Genomic DNA, 15908 nt, shown 5'->3' with positions numbered 1-15908 from the left:
AATCTGCAGCCTTTGATTTAATAGAACATACTATACGGAATACGAGGCTCAAGGAAGTGGCCAATTTCTCAGATCAGGCTGCATCTTTGGTCGCTTCCTTCTTAGAACATAGACACAGTAATGTCTGCTCGGACAGTGCGGAAACAGACCCAATCTCTTTACGGAGACCCACAGGGGGCTAGCACTTCACCGTGCATCTATAATCTTTTCATGGCTCCTTTTTTCTACATGTTGGAGCAGGAGGGCATAGTTTTCTCAAACTATGCAGATGATACCCAATACATAGTTCCCCTAACAGGCTCCCATGTAGAGGACGAACTCAAAGTCAGAGTTTTTAGCCTGATTGAAAAGGATGTTGGATAATTATCTGGCTTTAAATAGAAGCAAGACAGAGCTTATGATTGTTGGTAGTCCACATGTTCTTAAGGCTCTAAATCCCTCCTACGGCTCTTTCCAGCTAGGGGACGACACCATAAATCCATTACCAAAAACTAAAATATTGGCAGTTACTTTAGATCAATCTCTTAATATGAAAGCGCTTGTGACCTCAATTGTGTCTTCCTCAGTTGATTATTTTAAACTACTGTCACACCCGAGAACACTCACATCGCAGAAAAGTGCAGAAACCATTGCGAGAGCGATAATAGGGACCAAGTTGGACTACTGCTGCAACCTTCTGCTAGGCACCGGCAAGCAGGTCCTACAGAGACGGCAAGCGGTGCAGAACGGGGCAGTTAGAGAGGTAGTGGGGCTTTCAAGGTGCGAACATGTATCGGAAGCTAGGTGAGCGCTTCATTGGTTACTAGTGGAGTCAAGAATCAAGTTCAGATCTCTGGTGAGGTAACCTTTAAAAGTGTAGAATGCAAATGATGCCGCTGTATCTTCAGTGCTACATTAAAGATAAAGTAAATACAAGATTGTTAAGATCGGGATCTCAATCTTCTTGAGCAACTCAGACCAAGAACTTCCAAGCCAGATCATCTGCGTAAACAAACTCCTTGCAACATGCAAGAAAGACCTTTAAACCTTTCTTTGTACACAAGATTAGCACTAGGGGTAGTGCCTTTGTATGCCTTACCTCTTTTAGCTAGATCTTAGGTAAGCTTTAATTGGCCTTTAGAAGAGTAAGCCGCGCTCACAGGTAGCCATAAGTGTCTTGTGTGTCCTGTCCTTCTGTTTAACGCCTTCATGCCTGCGGGCCCATAGTTGTGCTATATAAAGACCATGTAATGTAATGTAAACTGCAAGCTACTAGCCAGGCATAAAAAGTCACTTGGCAAGTCTATACATACAGTAAGCACACCATTTCTTACTCGCCAGATGTCAACTGTCAGTAGCTAATGGAGAATACCAATGTTGCACCCAGGGGCACATATAGTGCAAACTGAATGCAAACGGAATTATATGTTGATGGCCTGACACTTGGAAGGGGCATTGTTTTTTGCCATGTTCCCAATTTCCTAGCGGAGGGGTAGTGAGAGATCCGAAGCCCTATTAATATGGGAAAGAAAGGCTGAGCCACACCTAGGTTGCAGGGCTATTACCTGGATGCCAGACTCCCAGCGGTAAATTCTTAGGAAGTGAGCAGGGTATTAAAAACTACAATGTAAAAGTTGCAAGGTATAAAAATACATTATTCACCCGCTCAATTCTCACCGTTCACAGAGCAAACCATGGCGTCTCGCCAAGAGTCAATTATCACTTGACAATGACTAGTGCATGTTTTGATGCCTGGTGTAACATGCCATATCACACAATAAGGAAATGTCAACACAATATATCTGTACATAGATGTTATGCAGAGATGCAACCGCACTGCATAACAGGTATGGTGTTTTAAGAAAGTAACTTCTGCGGAAACTACTCAAATATGAGTTTTTTTGTCAAAAGAACACATATTCGGGTTTTATAACACAGGAAAAATGTTATTCAACAGTGTAAAGCCAATAGAAAATATGCAGTTATGGTAAAGCAGTCAACGTTTAAAGAGTCAGTACAAGTCGCAGTTTGGAAAACAGCCTGCGCTCAATGCAAACTAATGGGCCAAAGAAGATCACAACCTTATAATGGCATTAAACTGGTCTAAAGTTTAAAGGAGAAACACCATCTCAATGTGGAGTCTCACTTAATTTAAAAAAACGAATTCTTGGGTTGAATATGTGGAAAGATCATTGGGAAGAGTGGACAAAAAAAAAAGCTATAGGGGTGGACCTTCGTTGGATAGATGGCATTATAACTCCACTGCAGTAGACATCATGAGGATTATTACCCGCTCAAATTCCTCACGTGCCCCAAACCCAGATGGCATTTGCAGTGATATAGTCAAAAAAGATGCCAATAGCTGGGCATCGGCTCTTGAGTGCCTGTTCCGACGGATTGGCAAATCCCAGTTTATTCCCTCCTCACGCAAAATAGCATCATTCTTCCCATCTGGAAGAAGGGGGACCACACTGCTCCTAGTAGCTATTGTCTCCTCGCATTGTTGGAGGTTTCTTCAAATATTTTTGCCTGTATGCTCCTTGATGATCTTTGGACTTGGGCCATTGAGGCTAAACTTATTCCACTTAACCAGCACAACGACCAACTGTCTTGCAATTTACACTGCCATTTAGCAGGCATGGCTGATTCGACAGTGTCCTGAATATGCAGCTTTTACAGATTACAGTGCAGCGTTTGACACTGTAAATCGAAATAAGCTCTAGCAAAAGCCATCTGCCCGGAATGTTCCTGCTGGTCTTTTGTCTATGATCAACCAATTACACTGAAACCAGGGTTAAGGTCAGATTGGAACAATCTGGGTCATTCTCATCCTGGATCCCGATGGTGCAGGGCCTAAAACAGGGATGAAATCTCGTTACCCTTCTGTTTATTTTATATCTTGCAGATATGGGCCTGCACTAGCAAACCCAACCTAGATTCCTCCCAAATTGGGCGATTTCCCCCTTCAACAGCAGGATAGGCTGATAGCATTCTCCTTGACCTTATTCCTGGGTGCTTACAGGCATTTCTTGTTTATTTGAAGAGATTTTCGGAGGCGTTGGACCTTGTGGTCAATATTCAGAAAACCAAGGTTATGGTATTTCATCCACTTGGCCGCCGCAGGATTACGGCACCTTGGCATCTGGAGGCAGTACCCCTTGAGGAAGTAAAGGAATACAAATATTTGTGGATTAACCTTGATGAAGATCTGCGTGGTACCTCTCATTGTGCCCATGTCAAGGTCAGATGCTCACAGGCCTTTGGATGTGTGGGAAAACCGGTCCGCATTGGAGGGGGATCATCAGCTGGAACTTTGACCCAGCTATTCCTTGCAAAGATTAGCCCCATTCTCATGTACAGGTCCGAAATCTGGCATCTCTGCAATGAATTTGCGAGTAGCAGCACTGGAGTCATCATTGCTCAAAAGACTGTTCCGGTTGCCTACTCGCACTCTGGTGCAGACCATTTTCCTAGAATTTGGTATTTCTCCTGTAAGGCAAGGCAAAAGTTGTGTTTGCTGAATATTTTTGGATTTTTGGATGTTTGGCCAAATGCAGAGGGTGACCCATTGAATTATATTATTTTTTAATCAATGTTTTGGGGTTTTTAGTCATTACAACAAACATCCTCAAAATATTCCATAACAATCCCTTTAAACAATCCCCCCACCAATTCCATGCATTTGCATTTCTTATCGCTAGTTCACTCTTGAGTTTGTACAGTTCAGTAATACTCCCATCATGAGTCTGGGTTCTGTCACAAGGCACACCTGAACATCAGGGTCCAACATCCCCATTTCCATCAACCTCACGGATCATCCCTCCACCTGCATTGCCCCCTCAGTACGGAGTCTCCCTCTTCGGCCCTGCAATTCTATTATTTTTAAGGCTGAGTAAATTTGTCTATATGCAGGGCAGTGTTTTACACTATATTGTGCAGTCGGCCCATCAATGGCTGGCATTGGCATCAGGAATCACCTTTCGCTGGTCCTATTCTCGGTACAAAACAGACACGCGTTAGAAATCTGAGGTGTTTCTCCCAAGTTATTCCTGGTGATCCTTTGTTCAGGTAGCCAGGGCAGGGCCATCGCTCTTGGATCCCAACCCTGGGGGTGGACGAGCAGGGGGCAGTAAAATCACCTGGGCAGGGGGTCCTTGGAGACTGCAAGAGAAGCACCCTTGGGCGAGACGCAGTATCCCATTTTCTCCAATGCACCCCTACCCGATGTCCCAGAAGTCTTTATGGGATTTGGTCACCAAAATTCCCACCCAACCCACCCCCCCAGGAATTTCCCTTACGGAAAGGACAGAGAAAACAGGGGAACTCCCGATTACCTCTAAAACCCAATACAAATGTTACCTCTCCACAACACTACAACTCCCCATAAACCCATTTCCAATTGAAATCAACAAGGACTGGGACGAGGAAGAGGCAGATGAGAGCAGTGAGGATAACCTATAGGTGTCAATGGGTAATGGATTCCGATTGGCATACTCCATGTTGTTCCACTAACGAGGTCAGGCAGGGAGGAACAACTATTCACACATGACTCCAATCAACTCTAGCTGGGAGTATAAAAGCAGCCGCCAGGAACAGCATTGCGAGCGTGTCGGGGATGCTCGAAGGTACTGGGAAGCAGCAGAGAGACCAAATGAGCTGGAGAGACGCTGAGAGGCCTGGTGGAGGAGACTGCCCAAAAACTGGCCCCGCTTCCAGGGAGGAGATGCAGTGTTGAGGAGGAAACTGTCCCTCCAGAAGGGAAGTCCAGGGGCAGCAGGGGTTGCCTGGCGGTAACGACAGTCAAACTCCTCCCATGGGCCATGCTGGCAAACGCAGGTCTCCGACAGGCAGAGGAAGAGACCCTGCCCTCCTGCAGATATCCCCTTTTAACTCCCAAAGACAGAAAGTGCCATTTCGGGGAACAATGAAATGAGAGAAAAATCGACCCAAATGTTTGTGTCGACAATTGACTTTTTGAAAAGGGGTCTGGGCCCAGCAAAGGGAGAACCTTGAACTACAAAAACGTTCCAAGCCCAATAGAGGGAGGCCCATTGGTGAAACTATCAGACGCAAGCAAAACATTCAAGACCAGCTGCAGGGAGACCTGGCGCCAAGTGGGCGCTCTTAGGAAAGACTCTGCCTGATCCCCTTTTGGTTTTGCATAGAAACTACAGATACCAGAAGGCCGTAGGAGAGTCGCCAGGATAGGTCATACAGGAGGTCAAGCAAAATGCCTCTACAGTCAAAAGCCTTTGAGCTAAAAAACGATAAAGAAAGCAAGCGATGTGAATACCGCCACATGAAAAAGTAAGGGAAGTGAATCCTGTAAACATTGAAAGTAAAAGTGATACCAACGAGTAGCGGGCAATGTCTAAAGTCCCAAGAAACAGTGTGTTGACAAGGGTGAACCCAGCCGAGGGATGTCCACTGGAACGGTTTAAAAAGACATTAAGATTTGTGAACAAAGGAAAAGCCATAGTGAACCCGGTTGAGGGAGACTGAAAGCAAAAGATGGGTCGGCGCCCAGAAGAGGGGGACCCAGAGGTGAATCTGTCACCTGAGAAATATGTTAAACAGAACTTTATGTTTGTTGTTTTATTCTTGGTAAAATCCATCTGGCCCAAAGGCTTTGATATCGAAAAGAACTGTTTTAGGATCCAAGCCCCGAAGAGGGAGATCCAGGGGGTGAAGAATTCTCACCCCAAGTAAAACCAGGAAACAAAAGTTCATTTCATTGAAGGAACTTTTATTTTGTTATTTGAATACGTTAGACCCTCGAAGGCAAGATACTTTCAGGAGTAATAAGACTTGGCCACTGAAGGTCCTGATAGCTGCAATTGGAGCTGTTGTCTCAAACCCAACTTACCCCATGCTTAAAACATGGGGAAGGGTAACCAAAGCTACTGCATCCTGACATATTTGTGAACACTTTTCTTGAGAAGTATCCCACACCCTTTTTCTATTAGTTGTAAGGTTTGGCAATAGGTTTCTTAGTATAGGCAATTTTATATTTCACACAACGCCAGTAGGACGGCCTTATTTTCAGTTGATGGTCGTAGCTTGCTCCCATCTTAGATTTAGGTTTAGATTAGGCATTTTTCCAACCTGCATACAGTTTATTAAACACTCTTGAACTGATCACTTGTGTCAGTTGTCTTACTTTTGCCACTAAAGAGGAAGTGCCAAGCACTATCCACACTCCAGCCGCCCCTTTCGAAGTGCCAGGTACGTTCACGCCGAAATATGTGACGTATGACGAACAGATAAACCAGCAGAGAGCCATAGCTGGGCTTTGCGCAGTGCCTATAAGAGTAACAGCACCTACTGAAGTACCAACACCTAAGAAAACCTGGACAGTAAGGTACCCATTGAGAAAGCCATATCTACAGGCAAGACAAAATGACGGTTATCAGAATGGAATATCCGAAGAAGCCAAGAAGATAAGGAAGACGAATGGTGACGTCATAAGAAATCGGATTGACGTACATATAGAAGATATAACGACCTAAGAATACTGACAAAGAGACGAAATACCATGGATAAGTGACATCTTGAGCCTAAGGTGAAACAGTTGATGTCAAGATGAAGAAACTTATGCCATATGCATGATGAAGCTATTCAGTTAGTTTAAACGTGTACAGATGCTGGAAACCGCAAGAAGCACAGAAATCGTAAAGCTTGCTTATGCTTAGTAGAAAATAGATTGCAGCAAGTGCCAACTATACATATATACATATATACCTCAAAAGCACTTCATAGAGGAGTGTAAATCCACTACGCACATGAGCAGAACTGAACAAAAGGTAACTAAACGTCTCAAGAGGAGAGTATTGCAGCAAACAAATCGAGAATTAAGACGGAGAGAAACCCAGCTGAAGGTAACCATGCCAAGAAGCCAAGGTCCTATCAGGATGGAAAAAAACGACTAACATAATTGGAGGGAAGCTGGGGTGCAGACTAACTCCCTGCTCCTGGCTGGCTGTTCTGTTGATGCCAACCCAATCATAGTGGACCATGTAATCTAGGGTCCTATAACGAGTAGAACCAATGAGACGTTGTACTTTTAGTGACATTTATAGTGGCAATTTTGAAGAAAGGGCTTCGTTGCCCCACCTGACATTGATTATCCAATCCCCTCTCCCAGTTACCACAAACAGTTATAGTACCTATTTTAAAGTTACCTTCCTATTACCAATCACGTTGCATGTTAGGTTTTTAAGATTGCACGTCAGTGGTGAAGAGTTTTTGATATAAATACTGGTTTTCTTCTGAAATTAAGTGGAGTTTAAGCGAGAAGGAAGATCGAGGGGTTGCTGATGTTCATTGAACTCCCAGTTTTCTGTGCTGGTCATTAAACAGACTCCCTTTGCCAAACTATTGAGTTATTATTTGGTGCAAGAGTACGAATCTGCATCCCCATCTATCTCGAGGGTGCTGCTACTCATCTTAAAAGGCTGTTTGGAGACCCCCTCCCCCCTCCCCCCCCCGCCCCCCCCCCCCCCCCGAGTCACATGGGCCGGCTGGGGTCCATCCAGTTCACCACCATGAGTTCTTTACACGTGCAGAGGTGGTTTATACCCACTTCCGTGCACAATAAATAGCACACTTGGCAACCAAGAAGAACAGCAGATACTTTTCAGAGTATTCTCTCACTCTGGTTCATACTCCGAAGTACATAGAATAATTTAATGGCAATTCCCTGATACGGGATTACATTAAACTAAAAACAAATTGTGGCAAATCTGGAGGTGAGAGGAGCGTGGGCAAATAATCGGTTATTTGGCTCCGACTCCTTAGAGTCTATGCAACACTTGTTGATTCTGTGCAAAACCATCTTTACCCCGACAAGGCTATCTGAACTTTTCATGGGGGCGGGGGGAATTATGAGCCTTGTATTATATTTTTTACTCTACTACGGAAAAGGGTCGAGTTTTGGAAACCTTTAATCATCAGGCTGAACCCATAATGGTAATTGCTATGTTTTATGTTGTGTTTTTCCCTGTGCTTGTGTTGAAAAACCATTGCAGAACTGCTGTGTAACACGGGTTAGTTATATAAGAAAAGAAAGTACCTGCAGAGAACAAGGCTTTTCTCCCTGAAAAGGTAAAAAAGCTTTCACCAGTTAAAAATACACAGAGCGGCTCCCAGACACTAAACTGCATAGTACAGTACCAAAACTCAAATATTAGGTTCCCGCTTTAAACAATACTTTCCCCTCCTTTTTGATAATTGAAACGTATATGCTGCTGCAAATGGTTCACGAGTGTGGGGATGTAGGGAGAGTTTTAAATGTATTTGTATGTGTCCAGAGCATATTTAATAATATGTTGTCCCATGCTTCTTCTGTAATATCTGATCAGGCATATATAATACATCATCATCCCATGTGCTGCATAACAATACAGTTTAAAATTCAGAGCACCCTCCAATATCAATTCAGGGGTTGACAGTTGCGAGGAACCTTAGGGTATTCTCCCATCTACTCCCCTTGGATCTTGCTTTCAGATGACCAGGGAAAGGCCATCACATTTGGATCCTTCCTGACCCTGGGGTGGATATGCAAGGGAGAATCACATGGGTGGAGGGTCCTTGGGGAGAAAATATCTGCAGTTGAGACATGGTTTACCCTCCCTTCATGGGACACACTGGGGGCACACACACTAAAATAGAGTCCGTTTCACCATGAGGGTCAGACAAACCACCGGCCACAGGTGCTTAAAAGCAGACCCACACCGCACTGCAGGGGGAACCGGCCTGGAGAGAAGGTGGCGAGGAGGAGACGTGAACCGGACCGGCCAAGAGGACACTGTGTACCCAGAGGAGGAAGAAGGTGCTGCGACCAGAGAGAACCGTGAGAGGACCCAAGCCCCAGCACGGGCCGGCTGGGGAACACATAACTCCTGATTGCCATGGATCTCCAAGAGCAAGCCTGCTTACTGTGACTCCCAACACCTACCCGGAAGGAGAGATAGGATAGAAGACCAGCACGAGGAGGTCTGATGGATCAGAGCAGCTCCGGTGAGAATGAGAGAGAGAAGGTACTGGTATCAGGGTTCTATGGGGTGAAATGCAGGACCATTAATGCATAAGCAAGAGGTGCGCAACCAGAGGGTCGCGGAACCAGAGTGAAGCCAAAAGAGTTGTGCATAAATTACCCAATAAGTGTCATGAAATAATGAGGCACGGAAAAGAGGCCCAGTATTGGGGAAAATTCAACAGCCAATATTGAATACCTAACTAAAGCAAAGATATGGGAATTGAATAACGTGCTATGTTGAAAGAAGTGAAAATACTTGCAAACATTGAGAAACAAAGTGAAAGTTGGTATGAACAATTTTAATCTAGCTATCATGATGCCTACCCCCGGGCATCCGGATCAAGCCCATCAGCCCCGGGAGCAGGTATCCAGGTATTTAATAAAACCCCAGCAGCCCCGGCTGGGGGCTGTCTGGGTTCAGTCCTGGCGCCTTAGGCGCCAGGCTCATAATAGAAATCAGTCCTGGCGCCAAAGGCGCCAGGTTCATAGACTTTACTTACCTCATGCAGACCATGCTGCAAATGAATCCAAGCCAACTTGAGGCCTGGATGGGACTATTTTTCTACAGGGACTATTTTTTACTCGGGTGTGGTTCTAGGGACTTCTTACCTGGAACTATTTTGGAGGCTATTTAAACCATGCCCGAACAGCAGCACATGCTTCGTGTTATTTTGCATCCAGCAGCGTAATGCTCACCGTGCCTGTAGTCAGCATCCAGTCTTCAGCCACACCCGTCTCGAATCCAGAGCTCCTAGCAATAGAAGAAAGGAGGAAAGGTTAGAAAACAGATATTATTTCAATCCTTAACTGAATTCCGGATCCATCACGTCTTCGAACTTGAAAAGGACATTATTCTACACGCGTCGCATCGCCAGCTGCAGCGCCGTGCCATACTCACCAGTCCTCACAGCATTTTCCGATCCGGCGCAGCCTCCATCATTTTCTCCGCCAAATTCCACCATCTAGGGGACAAAAGAAACATAAGGTGAGCCGAGAGAGCCAACAAATACAACCTCTCCACCATAGACTTACCTGATTAACAACCGGAGGCATTATTCTGTAACAAACCGCAACGTCTTACGCCGCACCTGTAAGGAGAGAGAAACCAGCAATTTAAACACACACATCTTTTGCCGGACAGTGTTGGGTAATACACACTCTTACCTCAACACCATCAGCTGCCACAAGACAATCTTCCCTTGGACCCAGCTGCAACACAAGAAAGGAAAGTACAAGAGTGAACATCGGACATATTGAACTCTTTGAACTTTATACTTACGGGTTCTCGCCTGGAACCTCGGAGTCAATATTCATCCGGAACTCTTCCAACGCCCTCAAACCAGTGAAGTAAATGGTATCTACGCGCCCCTGCATTCCACGCAGGATGGAGAGCTCATCATTTACAAACATAAGGTGATCTTACAGAAAGTGAATATCGGTGGTGATTAGTGGGGAGAACAGTGGGGTGCCATTACTAAAATCCACGGGTGGCTGAATCCCTTTCTCCACTTGCAGGAGAATATTTCTACTGGTCAAGTAGACGAGATTAGGCGGTCCAGTCCAGTCTGTCATCTCTGCACTACGCTTCACGTTGGAGGAGGTCGCAGCTGTCCGGGTCCGATCGAAACCCCTGTGGGAGCCAGGTGAGCGTAACAGAACACGAAGCCCATCTACAAATTCCCACCCGGGCATTATGGAAACCTCCGAAACAGACCAACTAGCCCAATTATTAGGGGAACTTAGGGCGGAAGTGCACTCTGCGCGCCAAGAGACTAATGCCCTCAGGAGAGAACTGATTGTGTCAAAGGAACGCACAGATGATCTTGCTAGACAACTGCTGCAAAATCAAGCTGGGCAAACACCCCTACCTGGACTCGGGGTGGGGGGGGGGGTCCCAGCTCCTGTTTCATCGAGCAATCCTGTGCAAGTAATCCTACCAGGGGCTATTCCTTTAGATCCACCCGAACGCTTTGCTGGGGACCCAAAAAGGTTCGCAGTGTTTATGAATCAATGCCGCTTGCACTTTTTATGCAGACCTGGAGCTTTTCCAAATGACCAAGCCAAAGTAGCCTTTGTACTATCATATCTTAGTGGCAGCGCAGCTGACTGGTCAATTCCACTAGTCAACCAGGATCATCCTCTTCTTCTGGATTTTCAGGGTTTTCAAAGAAACATGGAAAGACTATTCGCCAGACATTCACAGGGACAGGCCCTGGATAACAAACTTTTATCCCTTCGACAGGGTAATCAGGATCTGCTAACCTATATCGCAACCTTCAATAGGTTGGTGGTGGAAACCGGATGGCCTGAGGAGAAACAAATTACATTATTTCATTGTGGGCTTCGGGGAGAACTCAAAGAAGTTTTGGCTCAAGTTGTGAACCCACCTCAGGATTGCGCAGAATATATAGACTTAGTGGTCCAATTAGACCACCGACTTCAGAATAGAAAGGCTGAGCGAGCTAAATTCGGAAGTTGGGTATGGGTTAAACCCAATGTCACCCCCAAAGGAACAGATGCATCAGAACCTATGCAGATCGGGGGGGGTTAAAGGACCCTTAACTCAAAAGGAAAGAGAAAAGAGACGGCAGATGCAATTGTGTCTGTACTGTGGAACCGCAGGACATTTTCTACGGGATTGCCCTATAAAACCACCCAAGAAAGTAGTAGGAGTTGCTGACAAAAGTCAAATAGAGCCTGATTCGGGAAACGACCACGCTCGACAAGCGTAGAGGTCCGCTTGCCGAGCTTAAAGAAGGACACTCAGACCTCCCACCTAATTATACCAATGGTCCTAATTGATCCAAGGCAGCCAACACGTATGCACGCAGTAAGGGCATACATTGATAGCGGGGCCGTAGGAAACTACATGGACCACGAATTGGCCTCAAGGATGAATTTACCCCTTTGCAAAAAGACCGCTTCGGATGTCATCACCACAGTCGATGGAACTGAAATTGCCTCTGGGCCTGTAACACATTCCACTACTGAGCTGACACGGTTGGGTCAAGATGGGCATCGAGAAACTATTGTGTTTGATTTAATCAAGGCCCCGCAATTCCAAATAATTCTGGGAATGCCATGGTTGGAAACACATAATCCTTGTATTGATCGACGAGAGAAGAGAGTGACCTTCCCAGATTGTGCACACACCTGTTACCTGGAAAAAACCTTGAACAAAAGCCTGGCCACCGTTACTAATCCAGTTGTGCAGTTACCTCAGGAATATCAAGAATTTCAGGATGTTTTTCAAAAAGAACAGGCAAATACCTTACCACCTCACAGATCATACGATTGTCAAATCGACCGAGTACCCGGTGCACAACCTCCATGCAGTAGAATCTACGCCCTTACGGTACCCGACAATCTTCACCTACGACAATATCTGGACCAATACCTTGCTAATGGCTTCATTCGTCCATCCAAATCTCCTGCATCCTCAGCTCTATTCTTCGTGCCTAATAAGGAAGGTGGCCTTAGAACATGCATAGACTACCGCGCATTAAATCAGATTACAGTAAAAAAACGATACCCATTGCCTCTGATCAACCTAATTACTAGACCAAGTAAAGGATTCTTGTATCTACACTAAATTAGACCTCCGAGGGGCATATCATCTGATACGTGTAAAGAAAGGCGATGAATGGAAGACTGCCTTTCGCACCAAGTACGGGTTATTCGAATACCAGGTGATGCCCTTCGGGTTGTGCAATGCACCAGCAGCCTTCCAGTATTTTATGAACAATGTCCTTCGTAAACTCATTGACATCTGTGTTGTCGTATACATAGACGATATTCTAGTGTACTCCTCAGAATCAGACCAAGCGAAGCACGTTCGTGCAGTCCTAGAGAAACTACGCCAGCAGAAGTTATACGCAAAATTGGAGAAATGTGTTTTTCATTCTACAGAAGTTGAATTCCTGGGATTTATCCTGACTCCAAAAGGAGTTCGAATGGACTCTCGAAAGGTGGACGCAATCCTCAAGTGGCCATCACCCAGTTCTGTTAAAGGGGTACAAAGCATGCTTGGATTTGCTAATTTCTATCGCAGATTTATTCCTGAATTCTCACATATTGTACACCCCATCACACCACTTTTGCGAAAAAACAAACGTTTTTTGTGGACTGAAGAGGCTGAAAGAGCCTTCCAAGAGCTAAAATCGAAATTCACGTCTGCACCCGTCTTAAAGCATCCACGCCCTGAGCTTCCATACATAGTTGAAATTGATGCATCCAGTTTAGCCATGGGAGCTGTCCTGTCCCAGAAGGATCCCGAAACCGGTCAACTTCATCCAGTAGCGTTCTGGTCAAGAAAGTTCTCAGCACCCGAATTAAACTATGCGGTTACTGATGAGGAGTTATTAGCCATCAAGTCCGCCTTCAAGGCTTGGCGGCATTATCTTCTCGGTGCCAGGCATACCATCACTAATCACCGATCACAGGAATCTGCAGTATTTGAAAACAGACAAGGCCCAATCATCGCGTCAACTTCGGTGGCCATTATTCTTTGCCGAATTCGATTTCGTGATCACTTATCGACCAGGTTGTAAAAACGGCAAGGCAGATGCCCTATCCCGAATAGGGATGGCAGAAGTATATTCGAACCCAGAACCGGTGCCTATAATTTCAGAACAAAGAATTCTTGGCATAACTACTCTACAGACTCTAGAAGACATTCATTTAAAAATCCAACAACTTTTCGATCCAGCAGCCCTGCAGGACTGGGTAAAGAAAGGTCAAGATTATTCAGTCATCAATGACCTGCCTTACTATCAAGGACGTCTATTTCTACCACACAAGGAACTACAAGAACTAGTCATCTCCAATTATCATGACGCCCTTATGGAAGGACACCCAGGTATCGCAAAAACTGAAGCTAAAATTAAAAGACAATTCTGGTAGCCCACCTGGCGAAAGGACGTAAAGTCATTTGTGATGTCTTGTGGTATCTGCGCCCAAAACAAAAGTCAGAAGAAAAAACCAGCTGGCCTTTTACAACCTTTGGATATTCCACCTAAACCATGGCACACCTTGTCTTTAGACTTCATTACAGATCTACCTCCGTGTAATGGATTTAACACCATTCTAGTTATTGTGGATCTTTTTTCCAAAATGGCCCACTTCATTCCTTTAAAAGGATTACCTTCCGCTTCGATTTTGGCCAAGGAATTTCTCGAAAACATTGTTCGAATCCATGGATTTCCATCCGTATTGGTCTCTGACCGAGGTAGTCAATTCATTTTGCAATTTTGGAAGAAATGCTGTCAATTGGCGCAAATCGACGTAAGGCTATCAACCAGTCACCACCCCCAAACTGATGGTCAGACTGAGACGACCAACCAGACTCTTGAACAATACCTACGTTGTATGCTACACCAAACCGAAAGCAATTGGAAAGATATTTTATGGATTTCCGAATACGCATACAATAACTCCGTACATTCAGGAACCGGACAAAGCCCCTTTTATACCATATATGGACATCATCCTCGAACCTCAGAACTCGATTCGCCTCAACACTTAGAAATGCCTGCAGTGACTCATCTGCACTCTACTATTAAACAAGCCTTTAAGGAAGCAATAGAACGCTTGAACCAAGCAAAGGAGAAATACAAGAAAAATGCTGATCGACATAGAAGTGAAACTCCACAATACCAGATTGGAGATCAAGTTTGGCTAGCTACAAAACACATACCTCTAAAGGGAACTCAAACTTTCAATCCTAGATATTTGGGACCTTACACCATTAAGGCCATTATCAACCCGGTGGCCGTCAAATTGGAATTACCCTCTAATTTGCGGATTCATCCTGTCTTTCATGTTTCACTTCTAAAACCAGTTCAACTTGGGACAAGATTAACCAAACCACCTGACCCCATCCTAATAGATGGAGAACCTGAATTCGAGGTAAAGAATATCCTGGACTCCAAGATGGTTAAATGAAGACTTTTTTATTTAATCGACTGGAAGGGTTATGGACCACAAGAAAGGTCATGGGAACCTAGTGACCACGTTCATGCACCTCGGTTGGTGAAGAAATTCCATCAGAACTTCCCAGACAAACCAGGACCAAGGGGAAGAGCAACTTTAGGAGGGGCATTGGGGGGGTGGGGGGGAGTGCTGTCATGATGCCTACCCCCAGGCTCTGTTATATCAGTGCTGAAGTGAAGGAAACACATTTATAATTTATAATACAAGTAAAAGGAGTGCCAGTGGGAGTTGTGCAGTACTGGTGCATCTCAAGCCATTTTTTTTTTTTTTTAACAGCCTTAATCTTGGTGAAGAGACTTCCCCTCCTGCCCCCCCCCCCCCCCCAGAGATCTTTCTGGATTGCGTTACACTTGGGGACGGTAACCCCACACTTTTCTTCTGGAACTATTTGAGGAAAGCAGAAGCTGAATGAAGCCCGAGCTGGAAGAAGCTCAGAACTTTTATTTTGAACCTTTTTGTGCCGACATCCCCAAACATGGTTTATCTTTAATTGTAAAGCAAGTATAGGTTTTGGACACAGACAGTCTTTTAAGATGAACTCACTGACAGACTGTCCTTAGTTTATTTAGGTAGGGAAATCCCACCTTAGCATAGGGCAAGCCAAGCCTTAATACATCATGACATTTGAAATAAAAGTCCTTTTCATTAAGAAAGTGAACCAGCTGTCTGCGTCGTCCTTCATGATGCCTTCACACAGCGCAAACCGTGGGGAGCTATTACACCATATCAATTTAAGTAGAACTACCTCCAGGACTTTAAAGACGGATAATAGTATATCCGTGGGGATGAGCTGAAAGTAATATACTCTCAGAAGGAGTACCAATTGTGAAGACGCCATCTTATTCATTAGTGGTATAGATAAGCCGGTCCATGACTATACTATATTGGTCAGTTTAGGAAG

General features: G+C 44.9%; 1 protein-coding gene across 1 annotated transcript in view; it reads right to left on the bottom strand.

Moving 5' to 3' along the window:
- LOC138481112 (magnesium transporter NIPA2-like) overlaps positions 1–15908 on the bottom strand; it is a 304692-nt gene that overhangs the window by 272602 nt on the left and 16182 nt on the right. The gene's annotated exons all lie outside the window — the stretch shown is intronic.

The sequence above is a fragment of the Ambystoma mexicanum genome, chromosome 5p (genome assembly GCF_040938575.1).
Source record: "Ambystoma mexicanum isolate Mex_15411 chromosome 5p, UKY_AmexF1_1, whole genome shotgun sequence".
Classification (NCBI taxonomy): domain Eukaryota; kingdom Metazoa; phylum Chordata; class Amphibia; order Caudata; family Ambystomatidae; genus Ambystoma; species Ambystoma mexicanum.
Note: the sequence above shows the minus strand (reverse complement) of the source record. Positions and strands in the feature narration are given on the sequence as shown.